Source organism: Manis pentadactyla, chromosome X (genome assembly GCF_030020395.1).
Source record: "Manis pentadactyla isolate mManPen7 chromosome X, mManPen7.hap1, whole genome shotgun sequence".
Classification (NCBI taxonomy): Eukaryota; Metazoa; Chordata; class Mammalia; order Pholidota; family Manidae; genus Manis; species Manis pentadactyla.
In genome coordinates this window covers 18238686-18263083 of record NC_080038.1, presented here as the reverse complement: position 1 = coordinate 18263083, position 24398 = coordinate 18238686, and the positions used below count along the sequence as shown (strand labels likewise).

The 24398-nt window shown below is 42.1% G+C and overlaps 3 pseudogenes; all 3 read right to left on the bottom strand.

Moving 5' to 3' along the window:
• Positions 1-1556: 1556 nt before the first annotated feature.
• LOC130681739 (deleted in azoospermia-like) lies at positions 1557-4392 on the bottom strand (annotated as a pseudogene).
• A 7185-nt stretch (positions 4393-11577) lies between these two features.
• Positions 11578-14413, bottom strand: LOC130681737 (deleted in azoospermia-like; annotated as a pseudogene).
• A 7185-nt stretch (positions 14414-21598) lies between these two features.
• On the bottom strand, positions 21599-23879 carry LOC130681740 (deleted in azoospermia-like; annotated as a pseudogene).
• Between the last annotated feature and the right edge of the window lie 519 nt (positions 23880-24398).

The window sequence follows — 24398 nt, the reverse complement described above, 5'->3', positions numbered from 1 at the left end:
AGATCCTTTTATCTCTCTCTATGTCAGCTTCTATGCGTTCCTGTTCACTGGTTTCTATTCCATCAGTGGCCTCTTGCATCTTATCCATTCTGCTTATAAATCCTTCCAGTGTTTGTTTCACTTCTGTAACCTCCTTCCTGGCATCTGTGATCTCCCTCCGGACTTCATCCCATTTCTCTTGCATATTTCTCTGCATCTCTGTCAGCATGTTTATGATTTTTATTTTGAATTCTTTGTCAGGAAGACTGGTTAGGTCTGTCTCCTTCTCTGGTGTTGCCTCTGTGATCTTGGTTTGCCTGTAATTTTGTCTTTTCATGGTGATAGGAATAGTTTGCAGAGCTGGGACAAGTGACGGCTGGAAGAACTTCCCTTCTTGTTGGTTTGTGGCCCTCCTCTCCTGGGAGAACAGCGGCCTCTAGTGGCTTGTGCTGGGTAGCTGCGCGCAGAGAGGGATTCTGCTTCCTGCCGGGCTGCTATGGAGTTAATTTCCGCTGTTGCTGTGGGTGTGGCCTGGCTCGGGCCGCTGCTCCAAAATGGTGGAGTCGTGTTGGAGGGGGAGCGGCCGGGAGGCTATTTATCTCCGTAAGGGGCCTCCCTGCTCCCTGCCGCCCAGGGGGTTAGAGTGCCCAGAGATCCCCGGATTCCCGACCTCTGGACTAAGTGTCCCACCCTGCCCCTTTAAGACTTCCAAAAAGCACTCGCCAAAACAAAACAAAACAACAACAACAACAACAAAACAAAGGCCGCTCGCTTTTGTTTTGTCCTCTGGCGCCGGCCTGCGGTACCCGCTCACCGGTCTTGCTGCCCTGTTTTCCTAGTATCCAGGACCCCACGCATGCACTGTGTCTGCGCTGTGGTCCGGATGGCTGGGGCTGGGTGTTCAGCAGTCCTGGGCTCCCTCTCCCTCTCCGCTCCGACTCCTCTCCTCCCGCCGGGAGCCGGGGGGAGGGGCGCTCGGGTCCCGCCGGGCCGGGGCTGTATCTTACCCCCTTTGCGAGGCGCTGGGTTCTCGCAGGTGTGGATGTGGTCTGGATGTTGTCCTGTGTCCTCTGGTCTCTATTCTAGGAAGAGTTGTCTTTGTTATATTTCCATAGATACATGTGGTTTTGGGAGGAGATTTCCGCTGCTCTACTCACGCCGCCATCTTGGCTCCGCCTCCCTACCTTACTCTTTTAAATACTTCAGTCCAACAAAACAGCAGACAAATACAAAGTTTATTCCCCTACTTTCCTTAAGGCCATACTGGGATAATTTGAATTGGCTCTTTAGACCTTGGTATTATCTGTAGTGATCTGGAGATTTAATGACAGAATGATATACACACACCAAAAGAACAGAGAATTCTTAAAAGGACAAATTTCAGGGCACTTTCAAATTCTGAGGCATAAGTAAGCCCTCTTGGGGATCCTTAAGTTAAAAGCCTCTTCAGATTCAGAATGAAAACTGTTTAGACTGAGACAACAAGAGGCCCTGATGAGAAGGCCTATGGTAACTGCAATAGGGTAAGTAAGGTAAATGGTGTCTCCATGTGGTAGCAAAGGGGCCAATGTAAAGAAGGCTAGGAAGCCACTTTAAACTCATGTCTGCGGCAAGTCATGTGATGTCATACAAGGGATTCCCTTCGAAAGGATTACCCACCCTACTGCCACCTTTCCAGGGCTGAGTTCTCAGACTGCTCAGACTGCTACTTCTCCTCTTCACATCACCTGTTCTAGGCACCTCTGCTAGAACAGGGTACTGACTGGAAAAGCAAGACAGTGGGTACAGCAAACGTGGCTCTGGTGCTCTAGCTGCTTGTCAAGATACAATGTCTAACAACAGGGAGACTAGCTAATCTAGAAATGGATTGTTAACTCTGACTCTAGTACATTCTTGGGATATGCTTACTAAACAACTTTTGTGGTTAAGAAATGCCAAAATTACGTTGACTCTCCTGGATATATTTTACTTTAATAAAGGGAATATAATAGGCTAATAAAATACAAATCTATTTTCTCTTTAACAAGTAACTAATATTTTCATGTTTTTATTAAAAAATTCCTTTCAGGTACTCTGATTAACCGTCAAGTGACATAAAAAATTTTTCAGCATTCTTTAATACTAATATTTAGTACAATTTAAGATACAGCCATCAAGTTTAGCATTTCAAGGAAACAAGAAAGAAAAGGAGAACGGTAACTCACTGAGAAGCTTATGTTCCTAGTAAAATTTAGTTTGTCTTGGATTTAAAAAAAAAAATTAGGCCCAGAATTTTAGTTATCCTAATTGCCATCCCAATCAAACAGCATATCTATGTGTGGATTCCAGATAAAAGATAAATATTTTGAATAAGCATAAGAGCCACTGATTGGACTGTTTTGTTTAGAATCTGTTTTACTGGGTTTAGATAAGGATGACATCAATAAAGTTAACTATATGTTGAGTACCACTGATTAAAAATGTAGTTTTAAAAACTCTTGCTTTTGTGGTAAATTTCTAGACAAATAATAAATGTTAAGCACAATTGTTAAGCAGTGTAAATATTGTAATGTTCACTGTTGCTTGTTGGGGAAGTGAAATGCCTGTATTCAAACTATCAAAATTCTGACCTTTCAAAATAGTAGGTTTTCTAAAACAATTTTTTGAATATCAGCATTTTCTTTCAAACTCTTGACATGTTAATTTCTGTTTAAAAAAGTCCTTACAAATATATCTTAAGTTACTCCTTTCGGTCTTTACTATTTTTTACTTTCAACTATATATTCAACACAGAACGTTTCTAAATAAACATCTAATGAAAAACAGTTTCAGTGTAAAGTAAAACTAGACCATCTAATATAACTTATGTAGAAAGGCTGAGTGCAATTTATACAAATTCAGCATTAAATGTATATAATAGTGAACAACTTTCAGTCTCTTAATATTCAAAACCAACAACTTCCAATGAGACTAGAAAGTTAGCAGAGAGGATCAAACAGATTTAAGCACTGTCCAACTTCTTCTAAAGTGATGCACTCTTTTATCCTTGAAGTAGTCATCTTGAGTAACAGGTGAGTTTCTCAGTCTGTTCTCTGGATTAAATAGACAAGATGCCACCGTCTGTATGCTTTGGTCCACAGGTTTCTTTTGTGGGCCATTTCCAGAGGATGCAGTAGCTTCATGAACAGAGCATTCACTTGTCAGCATTTCAGCTCCTGGAACAACTTCATTACAGTGGTAGTTAACAGCTGTATAAGTCGGAGGAGGTATAACCTAACTCTTGTGTTCCCCAGACCACTGTGGTGGCATCTGATAATTATATACAGGCAGCTGATATCCAGTGATGACCTGAACTGGTGAACTTGGATAAGGGTATGCCTGCACATATTGAGTTATAGGATGCATCATGGTTGGAGGCTGCATGTAAGCTTCAGGGTTGTGACTGCTCCAGACACTCTGAAACTGTGGTGGTGGTGGTGGGGGATTAAAAACCAAAGGACGTGGCTGCACATGATAAGCACAGAAATTTTGTTTCCTGTTTGCAAGGCCCAGTTTCAGCTTTTTACCATGGAAATTTATCTGTGATTCTTCTATCTTCTGGACATCCACGTCATTATAAAACGAAACAAATCCATAGCGTTTGGACACACCAGTTCAATCCGTGATTATCTTCACTTCTTTAATTGAACCGTATCTAGCAAAGAAACTTCTTATTTTGGTTTCATCCATCCTAACGTCAATTCCACCAACAAAAATGGTGTTTGGCATGATTTTGCCTTCTGGTAAAACATAGCCTTGGCTGGTTGTAGATGATGAGAACTGGGTGCTGGCCTCTTTGGAGACAGTTGAGTTTGGAGTTTCAGAATTTGCAGCAGACATGATGACGGCTGCGAGCAGTGCTGGCCGTTGGGCCTGGAGGAGCAGAGACTGCCCTTGGGGCTGCACCTTGGGGCTGCTGTTGGTTAGGTCTGGTAGTGCCCGCCGCCCGGGGGCGGAAGGCGAAGGGATCAAGGATCAGAGCGGGTGAGAGGAGGCCCGAAGGTGCTGGCGAGCTGAGGAGCCCCGAGAGCGAGGTGGCGAGGCCGAGGGGCGCTGGCACACTGAGGTGGGCGGTGGGCTCCCGGAGGTGGCGCCGAGCTGGTGGGGACTCGCCACAGCAGCGCAGACAATGGGTGGCAGCGCCCCCGCCTGCGCCGTCCAGCAGCGCGCGGGTTGGGACAAAAGGCAGGCTGGGACTGATAGTTCACTCAAGCTCTTTCTTTATTCAGCATTACAGCATAAGCAAGCGAGCTAGCTCTCATCTATCTCTAACTTTTCTCTGCTTCTACTTCTACTCTCTCTCCTTGCCACCTCTTCTCATACCATCCTTATCCCCTCCAGTCTCTCTGGGGGCGAGATTCTACATCAAAGCCTAAGGAAGCTCTGTCAGGTGGATTCCAGGCACGCTCTCACAACACAGGACTTTTCTGGGAATGGAGGAACGGACTTGAGTGCGGTTGCAGCTGGTCAGAGATGACTCACTGCGCTGGCTGGTTGGGCACGGCTCACAACACCTGCCCCCTGCAGGGGGGGGTCCTGTTCTGTATATATGTTAAGTCCATCTGGTCTAACGTGTCATTCCGTGCCTGTGTTTCCTTATTTATTTTCTGTCTGATTTATCCATTAATAAAAGTGGGGTTTTAAAATCCCCTAATATGATTGCGTTGCTGTCTATTTCCCCCTTTAGGTCTGTTAGTATTAATTTTATATATTTAGTTGCTCCTATGTTGGGTGCATAGATATTTATAATTGTTATATCCTTTTGTTGGATTGATCCATTTATCATTATGTAATGTCCTTGTTTGTCCTTTGTTACTTTCTTTGTTTTGAAGTCTATTTTGTCTGATATAGTAGTGCTACTCCTGCTTTTTTCTACCTTTTATGTGCATAATAAAATACCTTTTCCCATCCCTTTGTTTTCAGTCTATGTATGTCTTTGGGTCTGAAGTGAGTCTCTTGTAGGCAGCATATAGATGGGTCTTGTTTATCCATTCTGTCACCTTTTGTCTTTATTTGCAGAGGAGCTGCATTACAATTTTATTATGGAAATTTTCCAACACTTACAAAAAGAGACAGCATAAATGAATACCTATGTATCTAATACCCAGTTTCAAAGTCATCTAATATCCAGGTATAATTGTTATACAATCTTATATTGGTTTCAAATATACAACACAGTGGTTCAACAGTTACCCATATTATTAAATCCTCACCCCCACTAGAGCAGTTATTACCTATCAATGTAGTAAGATGTTACAGAATCATTGACTATATTCTCTGTGCTGCACTACCATCCGCATGAGCAACTTACATTGTGATGTTGAATTATTGTGCCCCTTCATCCCCTTCACCCTCCCTCCACACCACCCACCCCAACCCCTTTCCCTTGGTAATGACGAGTCCCTTCTCGGTGTCTATGAGTGTACTGCTATTTTGTTTCTTCAGTTTTTCCTTTGTTCGTATACTCCACAGATGAGTGAAATCATTTGGTATTTCTCTTTCTCCGCTTGGCTTATTTCACTGAGCATAATACCCTCCAGCTCCATCCATGTTGCGGCAAATGGTAGGATTTGCCCTCTTCTTATGGCTGAGTGGTATTCCATTGTGTAAATGTACCACATCTTCTTTATCCATTCATCTACCGATGGACATTTAGGTTGCTTCCAATTCTTGGCTATTGTAAATAGTGCTGCCATAAACATAGGGGTGCATCTGTCTTTCTCAAACTGCACTGCTGCATTCTTAGGGTAAATTCCTAGGAGTGGAATTCCTGGGTCAAATGGTAAGTCTGTTTTGAGCATTTTGATGAACCTCCATACTGCTTTCCACAATGGTTGAACTAATTTACATTTCCACCAGCAGTGTAGGAGGGTTCCCCTTTCTGCACAGCCTCGCCAACATTTGTTGTTGTTTGTCTTTTGGATGGCAGCCATCCTTACTGGTGTGAGGTGATACCTCATTGTAGTTTTAATTTGCATTTCTCTGATAATTAGCGATGTGGAGCATCTTTTCATGTGTCTGTTGGCCATCTGTATTTCTGTTTTGGAGAACTGTCTGTTCAGTTCCTCTGCCCATTTTTTAATTGGATTATTTGTTTTTTGGTTGTTGAGGCGTGTGGGCTCTTTATATATTTTGGACGTTAAGCCTTTATCGGATCTGTCATTTACAAATACATTCTCCCATACTGTAGGGTTCCTTTTTGTTCTGTTGATGGTGTCTTTTGCTGTACAGAAGCTTTTCAGCTTAAAATAGTCCCACTTGTTCATTTTTGCTGTTGTTTTCCTTGCCCGGGGAGATATGTTCAAGAAGAGGTCACTCATGTTTATGTCTAAACGGTTTTTGCCTATGTTTTTTTCTAAGAGTTTTGTGGTGTCATGACTTACATTCAGGTCTTTGATCCATTTTGAATTTACTTTTGTGTATGGGGTTAGACAATGGTCCAGTTTCATTCTCCTACATGTAGCTGTCCAGTTTTGCCAGCACCATCTGTTGAAGAGACTGTCATTTCGCCATTGTATGTCCATGGCTCCTTGATCAAATATTAATTGACCATATATGTTTTGGTTAATGTCTGTAGTCTCTAATCTGTTCCACTGGTCTGTGGCTCTGTTCTTGTGCCAGTACCAAATTGTCTTGATTACTATGGCTTTGTGGTAGAACTTGAAGTTGGGGAGTGAGATCCCCCCTACTTTATTCTTCTTTCTCAGGATTGCTTTGGCTATTCGGGGTCTTTGGTGTTTCCATATGAATGTTTGAACTATTTGTTCCAGTTCATTGAAGAATGTTGCTGGTAATTTGATAGGGATTGCATCAAATCTGTATCTTGCTTTGGGCAGGACGGCCATTTTGACGATATTAATTCTTCCTAGCCATGAGCATGGGATGAGTTTCCATTTGTTAGTGTCCCCTTTAATTTCTCTTAAGAGTGACTTGTAGTTTTCAGGGTATAGGTCTTTCACTTCTTTGGTTAGGTTTATTCCTAGGTATTTTATTCTTTTTGATGCAATTGTGAATGGAATTGATTTCATGATTTCTCTTTCTATTGGTTCATTGTTGGTGTATAGGAAAGCTACAGATTTCTGTGTGTTAATTTTGTATCCTGCAACTTTGCTGTATTCCGATATCAGTTCTAGTAGTTTTGGAGTGGAGTCTTTAGGGTTTTTTATGTACAATACCATATCATCTGCAAATAGTGACAGTTTAACTTCTTCTTTACCAATCTGGATTCCTTGTATTTCTTTGTTTTGTCTGATTGCCGTGGCTAGGACCTCCAGTACTATGTTAAATAGCAGTGGGGAGAGTGGGCATCCCTGTCTAGTTCCCGATCTCAGAGGAAAAGCTTTCAGCTTCTCGCTGTTCAGTATATTGTTGGCTGTGGGTTTATGACATATGGCCTTTATTATGTTGAGGTACTTGCCCTCTATTCCCATTTTGCTGAGAGTTTTTATCATGAATGGATGTTGAATTTTGTCAAATGCTTTTTCAGCATCTATGGAGATGGTCACGTGGTTTTTGGCTTTCTTTTTGTTGATGTGGTGGTTGATATCGATGGATTTTCGAATGTGGTACCATCCTTGCATCCCTGGGATGAATCCCACTTGGTCGTGGTGTATGGTCCTTTTGATATACTGTTGAATTCGGTTTGCTAGTATTTTATTGAGTATTTTTGCATCTACATTCATCAGGGATACTGGTCTGTAATTTTCGTTTTTGGTGGGGTCTTTGCCTGGTTTTGGTATTAGGGTGATGTTGGCTTCATAGAATGAGTTTGGGAGTATTCCCTCCTCTTCTATTTTTTGGAAAACTTTAAGGAGAATGGGTATTATGTCTTCTCTGTGTGTCTGATAAAATTCCGAGGTAAATCCGTCCGGCCCGGGGGTTTTGTTCTTGGGTTGTTTTTTGATTACCGTTTCAGTTTCTTTGCTCGTAATTGGTTTGTTTAACTTTTGTGTTTCTTCCTTGGTCAGTCTTGGAAGGTTGTATTTTTCTAGGAAGTTGTCCATTTCTTCTAGGTTTTCCAGCTTGTTGGCATATAGGTTTTCATAGTAGTCTTTAATAATTCTTTGTATTTCTGTGGAGTCTGTCGTGATTTTTCCGTTCTCATTTCTGATTCTGTTGATTTGTGTTGATTCTCTTTTTGTCTTAATAAGTTTGGCTAGAGGCTTATCTATTTTGTTTATTTTCTCAAAGAACCAGCTCTTGGTTTTGTTGATTTTTTTTCTATTGTTTTATTCTTCTCAAATTTGTTTATTTCTTCTCTGATCTTTATTATATCCCTCCTTCTGCTGACTTTAGGCGTCATTTGTTCTTCTTTTTCCAGTTTCGATAATTGTGATGTTAGACTATTCATTTGGGATTGTTCTTCCTTCTTCAAGTGTGCCTGGATCGCTATATACTTTCCTCTTAAGACTGCTTTCGCTGCGTCCCACAGAAGTTGGGGCTTTGTGGTGTTGTTGTCATTTGTTTCTATATATTCCTTGATCTCTATTTTGATTTGTTCGTTGATCCATTGATTATTTAGGAGCATGTTGTTAAGCCTCCATGCGTTTGTGAGCCTTTTTGTTTTCTTTGTAGAATTTATTTCTAGTTTCATACCTTTGTGGTCTGAAAAATTGGTTGGTAGAATTTCAATATTTTGGATTTGACTGAGGCTCTTTTTGTGGGCTAGTATGTGGTCTATTCTGGAGAATGTTCCATGTGCACTTGAGAAGAATGTATATCCTGTTGCTTTTGGATGTAGAGTTCTATAGATGTCTATTAGGTCCATCTGTTCTACTGTGTTGTTCAGTGCTTCCGTGTCCTTACTTATTTTCTGCCCGGTGGATCTATCCTTTGGTGTGAAGTGGTGTGTTGAAGTCTCCTAGAATGAATGCATTGCAGTCTATTTCCCCCTTTAGTTCTGTTAGTGTTTGTTTCACATATGCTGGTGCTCCTGTGTTGGGGGCATATACATTTAGAATGGTTATGTCCTCTTGTTGGACTGAGCCCTTTGTCATTATGTAGTGTCCTTCTTTATCTCTTGTTACTTTCTTTGTTTTGAAGTCTATTTTGTCTGATATTAGTACTGTAACCCCTGCTTTCTTCTCGCTGTTGTTTGCCTGAAATATGTTTTTCCATCCCTTGACTTTTAGTCTGTACATGTCTTTGGGTTTGAGGTGAGTTTCTTGTAAGCAGCATATAGATGGGTCTTGCTTTTTTATCCATTCTGTTACTCTGTGTCTTTTGATTGGTGCATTCAGTCCATTTACATTTAGGGTGACTATTGAAAGATATGTACTTATTGCCATTGCAGGCTTTAAATTCGTGGTTACCAAAGGTTCAAGGTTAGCCTCTTTAGTATCTTACTGCCTAACTTAGCTCGCTTATTGAGCTGTTATATGCACTGTCTGGAGATTCTTTTCTTCTCTCCCTTCTTATTCCTCCTCCTCCATTCTTCATATGTTGGGTGTTTTGTTCTGTGCTCTTTTTAGGAGTGCTCCCATCTAGAGCAGTCCCTGTAAGATGCCCTGTAGAGGTGGTTTGTGGGAAGCAAATTCCCTCAGCTTTTGCTTGTCTGGGAATTGTTTAATCCCGCCATCATATTTAAATGATAGTCGTGCTGGATACAGTATCCTTGGTTCAAGGCCCTTCTGTTTCATTGCATTAAATATGCCATGCCATTCTCTTCTGGCCTGTAGGGTTTCTGTCGAGAAGTCTGATGTTAGCCTGATGGGTTTTCCTTTATAGGTGACCTTTTTCTCTCTAGCTGCCTTTAAAACTCTTTCCTTGTCCTTGATCTCTGCCGTTTTAATTATTATGTGTCTTGGTGTTGTCCTCCTTGGATCCTTTCTGATGGGGGTTCTGTGTATTTCCGTGGTCTGTTCGATTATTTCCTCCCCCAGTTTGGGGAAGTTTTCAGCAATTACTTCTTCCAAGATACTTTCCATCCCTTTTCCTCTCTCTTCTTCTTCTGGTACCCCTATAATACGGATATTGTTCCTTTTGGATTGGTCACACAGTTCTCTTAATAGTGTTTCATTCCTGGAGATCCTTTTATCTCTCTCTATGTCAGCTTCTATGCGTTCCTGTTCACTGGTTTCTATTCCATCAGTGGCCTCTTGCATCTTATCCATTCTGCTTATAAATCCTTCCAGTGTTTGTTTCACTTCTGTAACCTCCTTCCTGGCATCTGTGATCTCCCTCCGGACTTCATCCCATTTCTCTTGCATATTTCTCTGCATCTCTGTCAGCATGTTTATGATTTTTATTTTGAATTCTTTGTCAGGAAGACTGGTTAGGTCTGTCTCCTTCTCTGGTGTTGCCTCTGTGATCTTGGTTTGCCTGTAATTTTGTCTTTTCATGGTGATAGGAATAGTTTGCAGAGCTGGGACAAGTGACGGCTGGAAGAACTTCCCTTCTTGTTGGTTTGTGGCCTTCCTCTCGTGAGAGAACAGCGACCTCTAGTGGCTTGTGCTGGGTAGCTGCGCGCAGAGAGGGATTCTGCTTCCTGCCGGGCTGCTATGGAGTTAATTTCCGCTGTTGCTGTGGGTGTGGCCTGGCTCGGGCCGCTGCTCCAAAATGGTGGAGTCGTGTTGGAGGGGGAGCGGCCGGGAGGCTATTTATCTCCGTAAGGGGCCTCCCTGCTCCCTGCCGCCCAGGGGGTTAGAGTGCCCAGAGATCCCCGGATTCCCGACCTCTGGACTAAGTGTCCCACCCTGCCCCTTTAAGACTTCCAAAAAGCACTCGCCAAAACAAAACAAAACAACAACAACAACAACAAAACAAAGGCCGCTCGCTTCTGTTTTGTCCTCTGGCGCCGGCCTGCGGTACCCGCTCACCGGTCTTGCTGCCCTGTTTTCCTAGTATCCAGGACCCCACGCATGCACTGTGTCTGCGCTGTGGTCCGGATGGCTGGGGCTGGGTGTTCAGCAGTCCTGGGCTCCCTCTCCCTCTCCGCTCCGACTCCTCTCCTCCCGCCGGGAGCCGGGGGGAGGGGCGCTCGGGTCCCGCCGGGCCGGGGCTGTATCTTACCCCCTTTGCGAGGCGCTGGGTTCTCGCAGGTGTGGATGTGGTCTGGATGTTGTCCTGTGTCCTCTGGTCTCTATTCTAGGAAGAGTTGTCTTTGTTATATTTCCATAGATACATGTGGTTTTGGGAGGAGATTTCCGCTGCTCTACTCACGCCGCCATCTTGGCTCCGCCTCCCTACCTTACTCTTTTAAATACTTCAGTCCAACAAAACAGCAGACAAATACAAAGTTTATTCCCCTACTTTCCTTAAGGCCATACTGGGATAATTTGAATTGGCTCTTTAGACCTTGGTATTATCTGTAGTGATCTGGAGATTTAATGACAGAATGATATACACACACCAAAAGAACAGAGAATTCTTAAAAGGACAAATTTCAGGGCACTTTCAAATTCTGAGGCATAAGTAAGCCCTCTTGGGGATCCTTAAGTTAAAAGCCTCTTCAGATTCAGAATGAAAACTGTTTAGACTGAGACAACAAGAGGCCCTGATGAGAAGGCCTATGGTAACTGCAATAGGGTAAGTAAGGTAAATGGTGTCTCCATGTGGTAGCAAAGGGGCCAATGTAAAGAAGGCTAGGAAGCCACTTTAAACTCATGTCTGCGGCAAGTCATGTGATGTCATACAAGGGATTCCCTTCGAAAGGATTACCCACCCTACTGCCACCTTTCCAGGGCTGAGTTCTCAGACTGCTCAGACTGCTACTTCTCCTCTTCACATCACCTGTTCTAGGCACCTCTGCTAGAACAGGGTACTGACTGGAAAAGCAAGACAGTGGGTACAGCAAACGTGGCTCTGGTGCTCTAGCTGCTTGTCAAGATACAATGTCTAACAACAGGGAGACTAGCTAATCTAGAAATGGATTGTTAACTCTGACTCTAGTACATTCTTGGGATATGCTTACTAAACAACTTTTGTGGTTAAGAAATGCCAAAATTACGTTGACTCTCCTGGATATATTTTACTTTAATAAAGGGAATATAATAGGCTAATAAAATACAAATCTATTTTCTCTTTAACAAGTAACTAATATTTTCATGTTTTTATTAAAAAATTCCTTTCAGGTACTCTGATTAACCGTCAAGTGACATAAAAAATTTTTCAGCATTCTTTAATACTAATATTTAGTACAATTTAAGATACAGCCATCAAGTTTAGCATTTCAAGGAAACAAGAAAGAAAAGGAGAACGGTAACTCACTGAGAAGCTTATGTTCCTAGTAAAATTTAGTTTGTCTTGGATTTAAAAAAAAAAATTAGGCCCAGAATTTTAGTTATCCTAATTGCCATCCCAATCAAACAGCATATCTATGTGTGGATTCCAGATAAAAGATAAATATTTTGAATAAGCATAAGAGCCACTGATTGGACTGTTTTGTTTAGAATCTGTTTTACTGGGTTTAGATAAGGATGACATCAATAAAGTTAACTATATGTTGAGTACCACTGATTAAAAATGTAGTTTTAAAAACTCTTGCTTTTGTGGTAAATTTCTAGACAAATAATAAATGTTAAGCACAATTGTTAAGCAGTGTAAATATTGTAATGTTCACTGTTGCTTGTTGGGGAAGTGAAATGCCTGTATTCAAACTATCAAAATTCTGACCTTTCAAAATAGTAGGTTTTCTAAAACAATTTTTTGAATATCAGCATTTTCTTTCAAACTCTTGACATGTTAATTTCTGTTTAAAAAAGTCCTTACAAATATATCTTAAGTTACTCCTTTCGGTCTTTACTATTTTTTACTTTCAACTATATATTCAACACAGAACGTTTCTAAATAAACATCTAATGAAAAACAGTTTCAGTGTAAAGTAAAACTAGACCATCTAATATAACTTATGTAGAAAGGCTGAGTGCAATTTATACAAATTCAGCATTAAATGTATATAATAGTGAACAACTTTCAGTCTCTTAATATTCAAAACCAACAACTTCCAATGAGACTAGAAAGTTAGCAGAGAGGATCAAACAGATTTAAGCACTGTCCAACTTCTTCTAAAGTGATGCACTCTTTTATCCTTGAAGTAGTCATCTTGAGTAACAGGTGAGTTTCTCAGTCTGTTCTCTGGATTAAATAGACAAGATGCCACCGTCTGTATGCTTTGGTCCACAGGTTTCTTTTGTGGGCCATTTCCAGAGGATGCAGTAGCTTCATGAACAGAGCATTCACTTGTCAGCATTTCAGCTCCTGGAACAACTTCATTACAGTGGTAGTTAACAGCTGTATAAGTCGGAGGAGGTATAACCTAACTCTTGTGTTCCCCAGACCACTGTGGTGGCATCTGATAATTATATACAGGCAGCTGATATCCAGTGATGACCTGAACTGGTGAACTTGGATAAGGGTATGCCTGCACATATTGAGTTATAGGATGCATCATGGTTGGAGGCTGCATGTAAGCTTCAGGGTTGTGACTGCTCCAGACACTCTGAAACTGTGGTGGTGGTGGTGGGGGATTAAAAACCAAAGGACGTGGCTGCACATGATAAGCACAGAAATTTTGTTTCCTGTTTGCAAGGCCCAGTTTCAGCTTTTTACCATGGAAATTTATCTGTGATTCTTCTATCTTCTGGACATCCACGTCATTATAAAACGAAACAAATCCATAGCGTTTGGACACACCAGTTCAATCCGTGATTATCTTCACTTCTTTAATTGAACCGTATCTAGCAAAGAAACTTCTTATTTTGGTTTCATCCATCCTAACGTCAATTCCACCAACAAAAATGGTGTTTGGCATGATTTTGCCTTCTGGTAAAACATAGCCTTGGCTGGTTGTAGATGATGAGAACTGGGTGCTGGCCTCTTTGGAGACAGTTGAGTTTGGAGTTTCAGAATTTGCAGCAGACATGATGACGGCTGCGAGCAGTGCTGGCCGTTGGGCCTGGAGGAGCAGAGACTGCCCTTGGGGCTGCACCTTGGGGCTGCTGTTGGTTAGGTCTGGTAGTGCCCGCCGCCCGGGGGCGGAAGGCGAAGGGATCAAGGATCAGAGCGGGTGAGAGGAGGCCCGAAGGTGCTGGCGAGCTGAGGAGCCCCGAGAGCGAGGTGGCGAGGCCGAGGGGCGCTGGCACACTGAGGTGGGCGGTGGGCTCCCGGAGGTGGCGCCGAGCTGGTGGGGACTCGCCACAGCAGCGCAGACAATGGGTGGCAGCGCCCCCGCCTGCGCCGTCCAGCAGCGCGCGGGTTGGGACAAAAGGCAGGCTGGGACTGATAGTTCACTCAAGCTCTTTCTTTATTCAGCATTACAGCATAAGCAAGCGAGCTAGCTCTCATCTATCTCTAACTTTTCTCTGCTTCTACTTCTACTCTCTCTCCTTGCCACCTCTTCTCATACCATCCTTATCCCCTCCAGTCTCTCTGGGGGCGAGATTCTACATCAAAGCCTAAGGAAGCTCTGTCAGGTGGATTCCAGGCACGCTCTCACAACACAGGACTTTTCTGGGAATGGAGGAACGGACTTGAGTGCGGTTGCAGCTGGTCAGAGATGACTCACTGCGCTGGCTGGTTGGGCACGGCTCACAACACCTGCCCCCTGCAGGGGGGGGTCCTGTTCTGTATATATGTTAAGTCCATCTGGTCTAACGTGTCATTCCGTGCCTGTGTTTCCTTATTTATTTTCTGTCTGATTTATCCATTAATAAAAGTGGGGTTTTAAAATCCCCTAATATGATTGCGTTGCTGTCTATTTCCCCCTTTAGGTCTGTTAGTATTAATTTTATATATTTAGTTGCTCCTATGTTGGGTGCATAGATATTTATAATTGTTATATCCTTTTGTTGGATTGATCCATTTATCATTATGTAATGTCCTTGTTTGTCCTTTGTTACTTTCTTTGTTTTGAAGTCTATTTTGTCTGATATAGTAGTGCTACTCCTGCTTTTTTCTACCTTTTATGTGCATAATAAAATACCTTTTCCCATCCCTTTGTTTTCAGTCTATGTATGTCTTTGGGTCTGAAGTGAGTCTCTTGTAGGCAGCATATAGATGGGTCTTGTTTATCCATTCTGTCACCTTTTGTCTTTATTTGCAGAGGAGCTGCATTACAATTTTATTATGGAAATTTTCCAACACTTACAAAAAGAGACAGCATAAATGAATACCTATGTATCTAATACCCAGTTTCAAAGTCATCTAATATCCAGGTATAATTGTTATACAATCTTATATTGGTTTCAAATATACAACACAGTGGTTCAACAGTTACCCATATTATTAAATCCTCACCCCCACTAGAGCAGTTATTACCTATCAATGTAGTAAGATGTTACAGAATCATTGACTATATTCTCTGTGCTGCACTACCATCCGCATGAGCAACTTACATTGTGATGTTGAATTATTGTGCCCCTTCATCCCCTTCACCCTCCCTCCACACCACCCACCCCAACCCCTTTCCCTTGGTAATGACGAGTCCCTTCTCGGTGTCTATGAGTGTACTGCTATTTTGTTTCTTCAGTTTTTCCTTTGTTCGTATACTCCACAGATGAGTGAAATCATTTGGTATTTCTCTTTCTCCGCTTGGCTTATTTCACTGAGCATAATACCCTCCAGCTCCATCCATGTTGCGGCAAATGGTAGGATTTGCCCTCTTCTTATGGCTGAGTGGTATTCCATTGTGTAAATGTACCACATCTTCTTTATCCATTCATCTACCGATGGACATTTAGGTTGCTTCCAATTCTTGGCTATTGTAAATAGTGCTGCCATAAACATAGGGGTGCATCTGTCTTTCTCAAACTGCACTGCTGCATTCTTAGGGTAAATTCCTAGGAGTGGAATTCCTGGGTCAAATGGTAAGTCTGTTTTGAGCATTTTGATGAACCTCCATACTGCTTTCCACAATGGTTGAACTAATTTACATTTCCACCAGCAGTGTAGGAGGGTTCCCCTTTCTGCACAGCCTCGCCAACATTTGTTGTTGTTTGTCTTTTGGATGGCAGCCATCCTTACTGGTGTGAGGTGATACCTCATTGTAGTTTTAATTTGCATTTCTCTGATAATTAGCGATGTGGAGCATCTTTTCATGTGTCTGTTGGCCATCTGTATTTCTGTTTTGGAGAACTGTCTGTTCAGTTCCTCTGCCCATTTTTTAATTGGATTATTTGTTTTTTGGTTGTTGAGGCGTGTGGGCTCTTTATATATTTTGGACGTTAAGCCTTTATCGGATCTGTCATTTACAAATACATTCTCCCATACTGTAGGGTTCCTTTTTGTTCTGTTGATGGTGTCTTTTGCTGTACAGAAGCTTTTCAGCTTAAAATAGTCCCACTTGTTCATTTTTGCTGTTGTTTTCCTTGCCCGGGGAGATATGTTCAAGAAGAGGTCACTCATGTTTATGTCTAAACGGTTTTTGCCTATGTTTTTTTCTAAGAGTTTTGTGGTGTCATGACTTACATTCAGGTCTTTGATCCATTTTGAATTTACTTTTGTGTATGGGGTTAGACAATGGTCCAGTTTCATTCTCCTACATGTAGCTGTCCAGTTTTGCCAGCACCATCTGTTGAAGAGACTGTCATTTCGCCATTGTATGTCCATGGCTCCTTGATCAAATATTAATTGACCATATATGTTTTGGTTAATGTCTGTAGTCTCTAATCTGTTCCACTGGTCTGTGGCTCTGTTCTTGTGCCAGTACCAAATTGTCTTGATTACTATGGCTTTGTGGTAGAACTTGAAGTTGGGGAGTGAGATCCCCCCTACTTTATTCTTCTTTCTCAGGATTGCTTTGGCTATTCGGGGTCTTTGGTGTTTCCATATGAATGTTTGAACTATTTGTTCCAGTTCATTGAAGAATGTTGCTGGTAATTTGATAGGGATTGCATCAAATCTGTATCTTGCTTTGGGCAGGACGGCCATTTTGACGATATTAATTCTTCCTAGCCATGAGCATGGGATGAGTTTCCATTTGTTAGTGTCCCCTTTAATTTCTCTTAAGAGTGACTTGTAGTTTTCAGGGTATAGGTCTTTCACTTCTTTGGTTAGGTTTATTCCTAGGTATTTTATTCTTTTTGATGCAATTGTGAATGGAATTGATTTCATGATTTCTCTTTCTATTGGTTCATTGTTGGTGTATAGGAAAGCTACAGATTTCTGTGTGTTAATTTTGTATCCTGCAACTTTGCTGTATTCCGATATCAGTTCTAGTAGTTTTGGAGTGGAGTCTTTAGGGTTTTTTATGTACAATATCATATCATCTGCAAATAGTGACAGTTTAACTTCTTCTTTACCAATCTGGATTCCTTGTATTTCTTTGTTTTGTCTGATTGCCGTGGCTAGGACCTCCAGTACTATGTTAAATAGCAGTGGGGAGAGTGGGCATCCCTGTCTAGTTCCCGATCTCAGAGGAAAAGCTTTCAGCTTCTCGCTGTTCAGTATATTGTTGGCTGTGGGTTTATGACATATGGCCTTTATTATGTTGAGGTACTTGCCCTCTATTCCCATTTTGCTGAGAGTTTTTATCATGAATGGATGTTGAATTTTGTCAAATGCTTTTTCAGCATCTATGGAGATGGTCACGTGGTTTTTGGCTTTCTTTTTGTTGATGTGGTGGTTGATATCGATGGATTTTCGAATGTGGTACCATCCTTGCATCCCTGGGATGAATCCCACTTGGTCGTGGTGTATGGTCCTTTTGATATACTGTTGAATTCGGTTTGCTAGTATTTTATTGAGTATTTTTGCATCTACATTCATCAGGGATACTGGTCTGTAATTTTCGTTTTTGGTGGGGTCTTTGCCTGGTTTTGGTATTAGGGTGATGTTGGCTTCATAGAATGAGTTTGGGAGTATTCCCTCCTCTTCTATTTTTTGGAAAACTTTAAGGAGAATGGGTATTATGTCTTCTCTGTGTGTCTGATAAAATTCCGAGGTAAATCCGTCCGGCCCGGGGGTTTTGTTCTTGGGTTGTTTTTTGATTACCGTTTCAGTTTCTTTGCTCGTAATTGGTTTGTTTAACTTTTGTGTTTCTTCCTTGGTCAGTCTTGGAAGGTTGTATTTTTCTAGGAAGTTGTCCATTTCTTCTAGGTTTTCCAGCTTGTTGGCATATAGGTTTTCATAGTAGTCTTTAATAATTCTTTGTATTTCTGTGGAGTCTGTCGTGATTTTTCCGTTCTCATTTCTGATTCTGTTGATTTGTGTTGATTCTCTTTTTGTCTTAATAAGTTTGGCTAGAGGCTTATCTATTTTGTTTATTTTCTCAAAGAACCAGCTCTTGGTTTTGTTGATTTTTTTTCTATTGTTTTATTCTTCTCAAATTTGTTTATTTCTTCTCTGATCTTTATTATATCCCTCCTTCTGCTGACTTTAGGCGTCATTTGTTCTTCTTTTTCCAGTTTCGATAATTGTGATGTTAGACTATTCATTTGGGATTGTTCTTCCTTCTTCAAGTGTGCCTGGATCGCTATATACTTTCCTCTTAAGACTGCTTTCGCTGCGTCCCACAGAAGTTGGGGCTTTGTGGTGTTGTTGTCATTTGTTTCTATATATTCCTTGATCTCTATTTTGATTTGTTCGTTGATCCATTGATTATTTAGGAGCATGTTGTTAAGCCTCCATGCGTTTGTGAGCCTTTTTGTTTTCTTTGTAGAATTTATTTCTAGTTTCATACCTTTGTGGTCTGAAAAATTGGTTGGTAGAATTTCAATATTTTGGATTTGACTGAGGCTCTTTTTGTGGGCTAGTATGTGGTCTATTCTGGAGAATGTTCCATGTGCACTTGAGAAGAATGTATATCCTGTTGCTTTTGGATGTAGAGTTCTATAGATGTCTATTAGGTCCATCTGTTCTACTGTGTTGTTCAGTGCTTCCGTGTCCTTACTTATTTTCTGCCCGGTGGATCTATCCTTTGGTGTGAAGTGGTGTGTTGAAGTCTCCTAGAATGAATGCATTGCAGTCTATTTCCCCCTTTAGTTCTGTTAGTGTTTGTTTCACATATGCTGGTGCTCCTGTGTTGGGGGCATATACATTTAGAATGGTTATGTCCTCTTGTTGGACTGAGCCCTTTGTCATTATGTAGTGTCCTTCTTTATCTCTTGTTACTTTCTTTGTTTTGAAGTCTATTTTGTCTGATATTAGTACTGTAACCCCTGCTTTCTTCTCGCTGTTGTTTGCCTGAAATATGTTTTTCCATCCCTTGACTTTTAGTCTGTACATGTCTTTGGGTTTGAGGTGAGTTTCTTGTAAGCAGCATATAGATGGGTCTTGCTTTTTTATCCATTCTGTTACTCTGTGTCTTTTGATTGGTGCATTCAGTCCATTTACATTTAGGGTGACTATTGAAAGATATGTACTTATTGCCATTGCAGGCTTTAAATTCGTGGTTACCAAAGGTTCAAGGTTAGCCTCTTTAGTATCTTACTGCCTAACTTAGCTCGCTTATTGAGCTGTTATATGCACTGTCTGGAGATTCTTTTCTTCTCTCCCTTCTTATTCCTCCTCCTCCATTCTTCATATGTTGGGTGTTTTGTTCTGTGCTCTTTTTAGGAGTGCTCCCATCTAGAGCAGTCCCTGTAAGATGCCCTGTAGAGGTGGTTTGTGGGAAGCAAATTCCCTCAGCTTTTGCTTGTCTGGGAATTGTTTAATCCCGCCATCATATTTAAATGATAGTCGTGCTGGATACAGTATCCTTGGTTCAAGGCCCTTCTGTTTCATTGCATTAAATATGCCATGCCATTCTCTTCTGGCCTGTAGGGTTTCTGTCGAGAAGTCTGATGTTAGCCTGATGGGTTTTCCTTTATAGGTGACCTTTTTCTCTCTAGCTGCCTTTAAAACTCTTTCCTTGTCCTTGATCTCTGCCGTTTTAATTATTATGTGTCTTGGTGTTGTCCTCCTTGGATCCTTTCTGATGGGGGTTCTGTGTATTTCCGTGGTCTGTTCGATTATTTCCTCCCCCAGTTTGGGGAAGTTTTCAGCAATTACTTCTTCCAAGATACTTTCCATCCCTTTTCCTCTCTCTTCTTCTTCTGGTACCCCTATAATACGGATATTGTTCCTTTTGGATTGGTCACACAGTTCTCTTAATAGTGTTTCATTCCTGGAGATCCTTTTATCTCTCTCTATGTCAGCTTCTATGCGTTCCTGTTCACTGGTTTCTATTCCATCAGTGGCCTCTTGCATCTTATCCATTCTGCTTATAAATCCTTCCAGTGTTTGTTTCACTTCTGTAACCTCCTTCCTGGCATCTGTGATCTCCCTCCGGACTTCATCCCATTTCTCTTGCATATTTCTCTGCATCTCTGTCAGCATGTTTATGATTTTTATTTTGAATTCTTTGTCAGGAAGACTGGTTAGGTCTGTCTCCTTCTCTGGTGTTGCCTCTGTGATCTTGGTTTGCCTGTAATTTTGTCTTTTCATGGTGATAGGAATAGTTTGCAGAGCTGGGACAAGTGACGGCTGGAAGAACTTCCCTTCTTGTTGGTTTGTGGCCTTCCTCTCGTGAGAGAACAGCGACCTCTAGTGGCTTGTGCTGGGTAGCTGCGCGCAGAGAGGGATTCTGCTTCCTGCCGGGCTGCTATGGAGTTAATTTCCGCTGTTGCTGTGGGTGTGGCCTGGCTCGGGCCGCTGCTCCAAAATGGTGGAGTCGTGTTGGAGGGGGAGCGGCCGGGAGGCTATTTATCTCCGTAAGGGGCCTCCCTGCTCCCTGCCGCCCAGGGGGTTAGAGTGCCCAGAGATCCCCGGATTCCCGACCTCTGGACTAAGTGTCCCACCCTGCCCCTTTAAGACTTCCAAAAAGCACTCGCCAAAACAAAACAAAACAACAACAACAACAACAAAACAAAGGCCGCTCGCTTCTGTTTTGTCCTCTGGCGCCGGCCTGCGGTACCCGCTCACCGGTCTTGCTGCCCTGTTTTCCTAGTATCCAGGACCCCACGCATGCACTGTGTCTGCGCTGTGGTCCGGATGGCTGGGGCTGGGTGTTCAGCAGTCCTGGGCTCCCTCTCCCTCTCCGCTCCGACTCCTCTCCTCCCGCCGGGAGCCGGGGGGAGGGGCGCTCGGGTCCCGCCGGGCCGGGGCTGTATCTTACCCCCTTTGCGAGGCGCTGGGTTCTCGCAGGTGTGGATGTGGTCTGGATGTTGTCCTGTGTCCTCTGGTCTCTATTCTAGGAAGAGTTGTCTTTGTTATATTTCCATAGATACATGTGGTTTTGGGAGGAGATTTCCGCTGCTCTACTCACGCCGCCATCTTGGCTCCGCCTCCCTACCTTACTCTTTTAAATACTTCAGTCCAACAAAACAGCAGACAAATACAAAGTTTATTCCCCTACTTTCCTTAAGGCCATACTGGGATAATTTGAATTGGCTCTTTAGACCTTGGTATTATCTGTAGTGATCTGGAGATTTAATGACAGAATGATATACACACACCAAAAGAACAGAGAATTCTTAAAAGGACAAATTTCAGGGCACTTTCAAATTCTGAGGCATAAGTAAGCCCTCTTGGGGATCCTTAAGTTAAAAGCCTCTTCAGATTCAGAATGAAAACTGTTTAGACTGAGACAACAAGAGGCCCTGATGAGAAGGCCTATGGTAACTGCAATAGGGTAAGTAAGGTAAATGGTGTCTCCATGTGGTAGCAAAGGGGCCAATGTAAAGAAGGCTAGGAAGCCACTTTAAACTCATGTCTGCGGCAAGTCATGTGATGTCATACAAGGGATTCCCTTCGAAAGGATTACCCACCCTACTGCCACCTTTCCAGGGCTGAGTTCTCAGACTGCTCAGACTGCTACTTCTCCTCTTCACATCACCTGTTCTAGGCACCTCTGCTAGAACAGGGTACTGACTGGAAAAGCAAGACAGTGGGTACAGCAAACGTGGCTCTGGTGCTCTAGCTGCTTGTCAAGATACAATGTCTAACAACAGGGAGACTAGCTAATCTAGAAATGGATTGTTAACTCTGACTCTAGTACATTCTTGGGATATGCTTACTAAACAACTTTTGTGGTTAAGAAATGCCAAAATTACGTTGACTCTCCTGGATATATTTTACTTTAATAAAGGGAATATAATAGGCTAATAAAATACAAATCTATTTTCTCTTTAACAAGTAACTAATATTTTCATGTTTTTATTAAAAAATTCCTTTCAGGTACTCTGATTAACCGTCAAGTGACATAAAAAATTTTTCAGCATTCTTTAATACTAATATTTAGTACAATTTAAGATACAGCCATCAAGTTTAGCATTTCAAGGAAACAAGAAAGAAAAGGAGAACGGTAACTCACTGAGAAGCTTATGTTCCTAGTAAAATTTAGTTTGTCTTGGATTTAAAAAAAAAAATTAGGCCCAGAATTTTAGTTATCCTAATTGCCATCCCAATCAAACAGCATATCTATGTGTGGATTCCAGATAAAAGATAAATATTTTGAATAAGCATAAGAGCCACTGATTGGACTGTTTTGTTTAGAATCTGTTTTACTGGGTTTAGATAAGGATGACATCAATAAAGTTAACTATATGTTGAGTACCACTGATTAAAAATGTAGTTTTAAAAACTCTTGCTTTTGTGGTAAATTTCTAGACAAATAATAAATGTTAAGCACAATTGTTAAGCAGTGTAAATATTGTAATGTTCACTGTTGCTTGTTGGGGAAGTGAAATGCCTGTATTCAAACTATCAAAATTCTGACCTTTCAAAATAGTAGGTTTTCTAAAACAATTTTTTGAATATCAGCATTTTCTTTCAAACTCTTGACATGTTAATTTCTGTTTAAAAAAGTCCTTACAAATATATCTTAAGTTACTCCTTTCGGTCTTTACTATTTTTTACTTTCAACTATATATTCAACACAGAACGTTTCTAAATAAACATCTAATGAAAAACAGTTTCAGTGTAAAGTAAAACTAGACCATCTAATATAACTTATGTAGAAAGGCTGAGTGCAATTTATACAAATTCAGCATTAAATGTATATAATAGTGAACAACTTTCAGTCTCTTAATATTCAAAACCAACAACTTCCAATGAGACTAGAAAGTTAGCAGAGAGGATCAAACAGATTTAAGCACTGTCCAACTTCTTCTAAAGTGATGCACTCTTTTATCCTTGAAGTAGTCATCTTGAGTAACAGGTGAGTTTCTCAGTCTGTTCTCTGGATTAAATAGACAAGATGCCACCGTCTGTATGCTTTGGTCCACAGGTTTCTTTTGTGGGCCATTTCCAGAGGATGCAGTAGCTTCATGAACAGAGCATTCACTTGTCAGCATTTCAGCTCCTGGAACAACTTCATTACAGTGGTAGTTAACAGCTGTATAAGTCGGAGGAGGTATAACCTAACTCTTGTGTTCCCCAGACCACTGTGGTGGCATCTGATAATTATATACAGGCAGCTGATATCCAGTGATGACCTGAACTGGTGAACTTGGATAAGGGTATGCCTGCACATATTGAGTTATAGGATGCATCATGGTTGGAGGCTGCATGTAAGCTTCAGGGTTGTGACTGCTCCAGACACTCTGAAACTGTGGTGGTGGTGGTGGGGGATTAAAAACCAAAGGACGTGGCTGCACATGATAAGCACAGAAATTTTGTTTCCTGTTTGCAAGGCCCAGTTTCAGCTTTTTACCATGGAAATTTATCTGTGATTCTTCTATCTTCTGGACATCCACGTCATTATAAAACGAAACAAATCCATAGCGTTTGGACACACCAGTTCAATCCGTGATTATCTTCACTTCTTTAATTGAACCGTATCTAGCAAAGAAACTTCTTATTTTGGTTTCATCCATCCTAACGTCAATTCCACCAACAAAAATGGTGTTTGGCATGATTTTGCCTTCTGGTAAAACATAGCCTTGGCTGGTTGTAGATGATGAGAACTGGGTGCTGGCCTCTTTGGAGACAGTTGAGTTTGGAGTTTCAGAATTTGCAGCAGACATGATGATGGCTGCGAGCAGTGCTGGCCGTTGGGCCTGGAGGAGCAGAGACTGCGCTTCGGGCAGCACCCTTGGGGCTGCACCTTGGGGCTGCTGTTGGTTAGGTCTGGTAGTGCCCGCCGCCCGGGGGCGGAAGGCGAAGGGATCAAGGATCAGAGCGGGTGAGAGGAGGCCCGAAGGTGCTGGCGAGCTGAGGAGCCCCGAGAGCGAGGTGGCGAGGCCGAGGGGCGCTGGCACACTGAGGTGGGCGGTGGGCTCCCGGAGGTGGCGCCGAGCTGGTGGGGACTCGCCACAGCAGCGCAGACAATGGGTGGCAGCGCCCCCGCCTGCGCCGTCCAGCAGCGCGCGGGTTGGGACAAAAGACAGGCTGGGACTGATAGTTCACTCAAGCTCTTTCTTTATTCAGCATTACAGCATAAGCAAGCGAGCTAGCTCTCATCTATCTCTAACTTTTCTCTGCTTCTACTTCTACTCTCTCTCCTTGCCACCTCTTCTCATACCATCCTTATCCCCTCCAGTCTC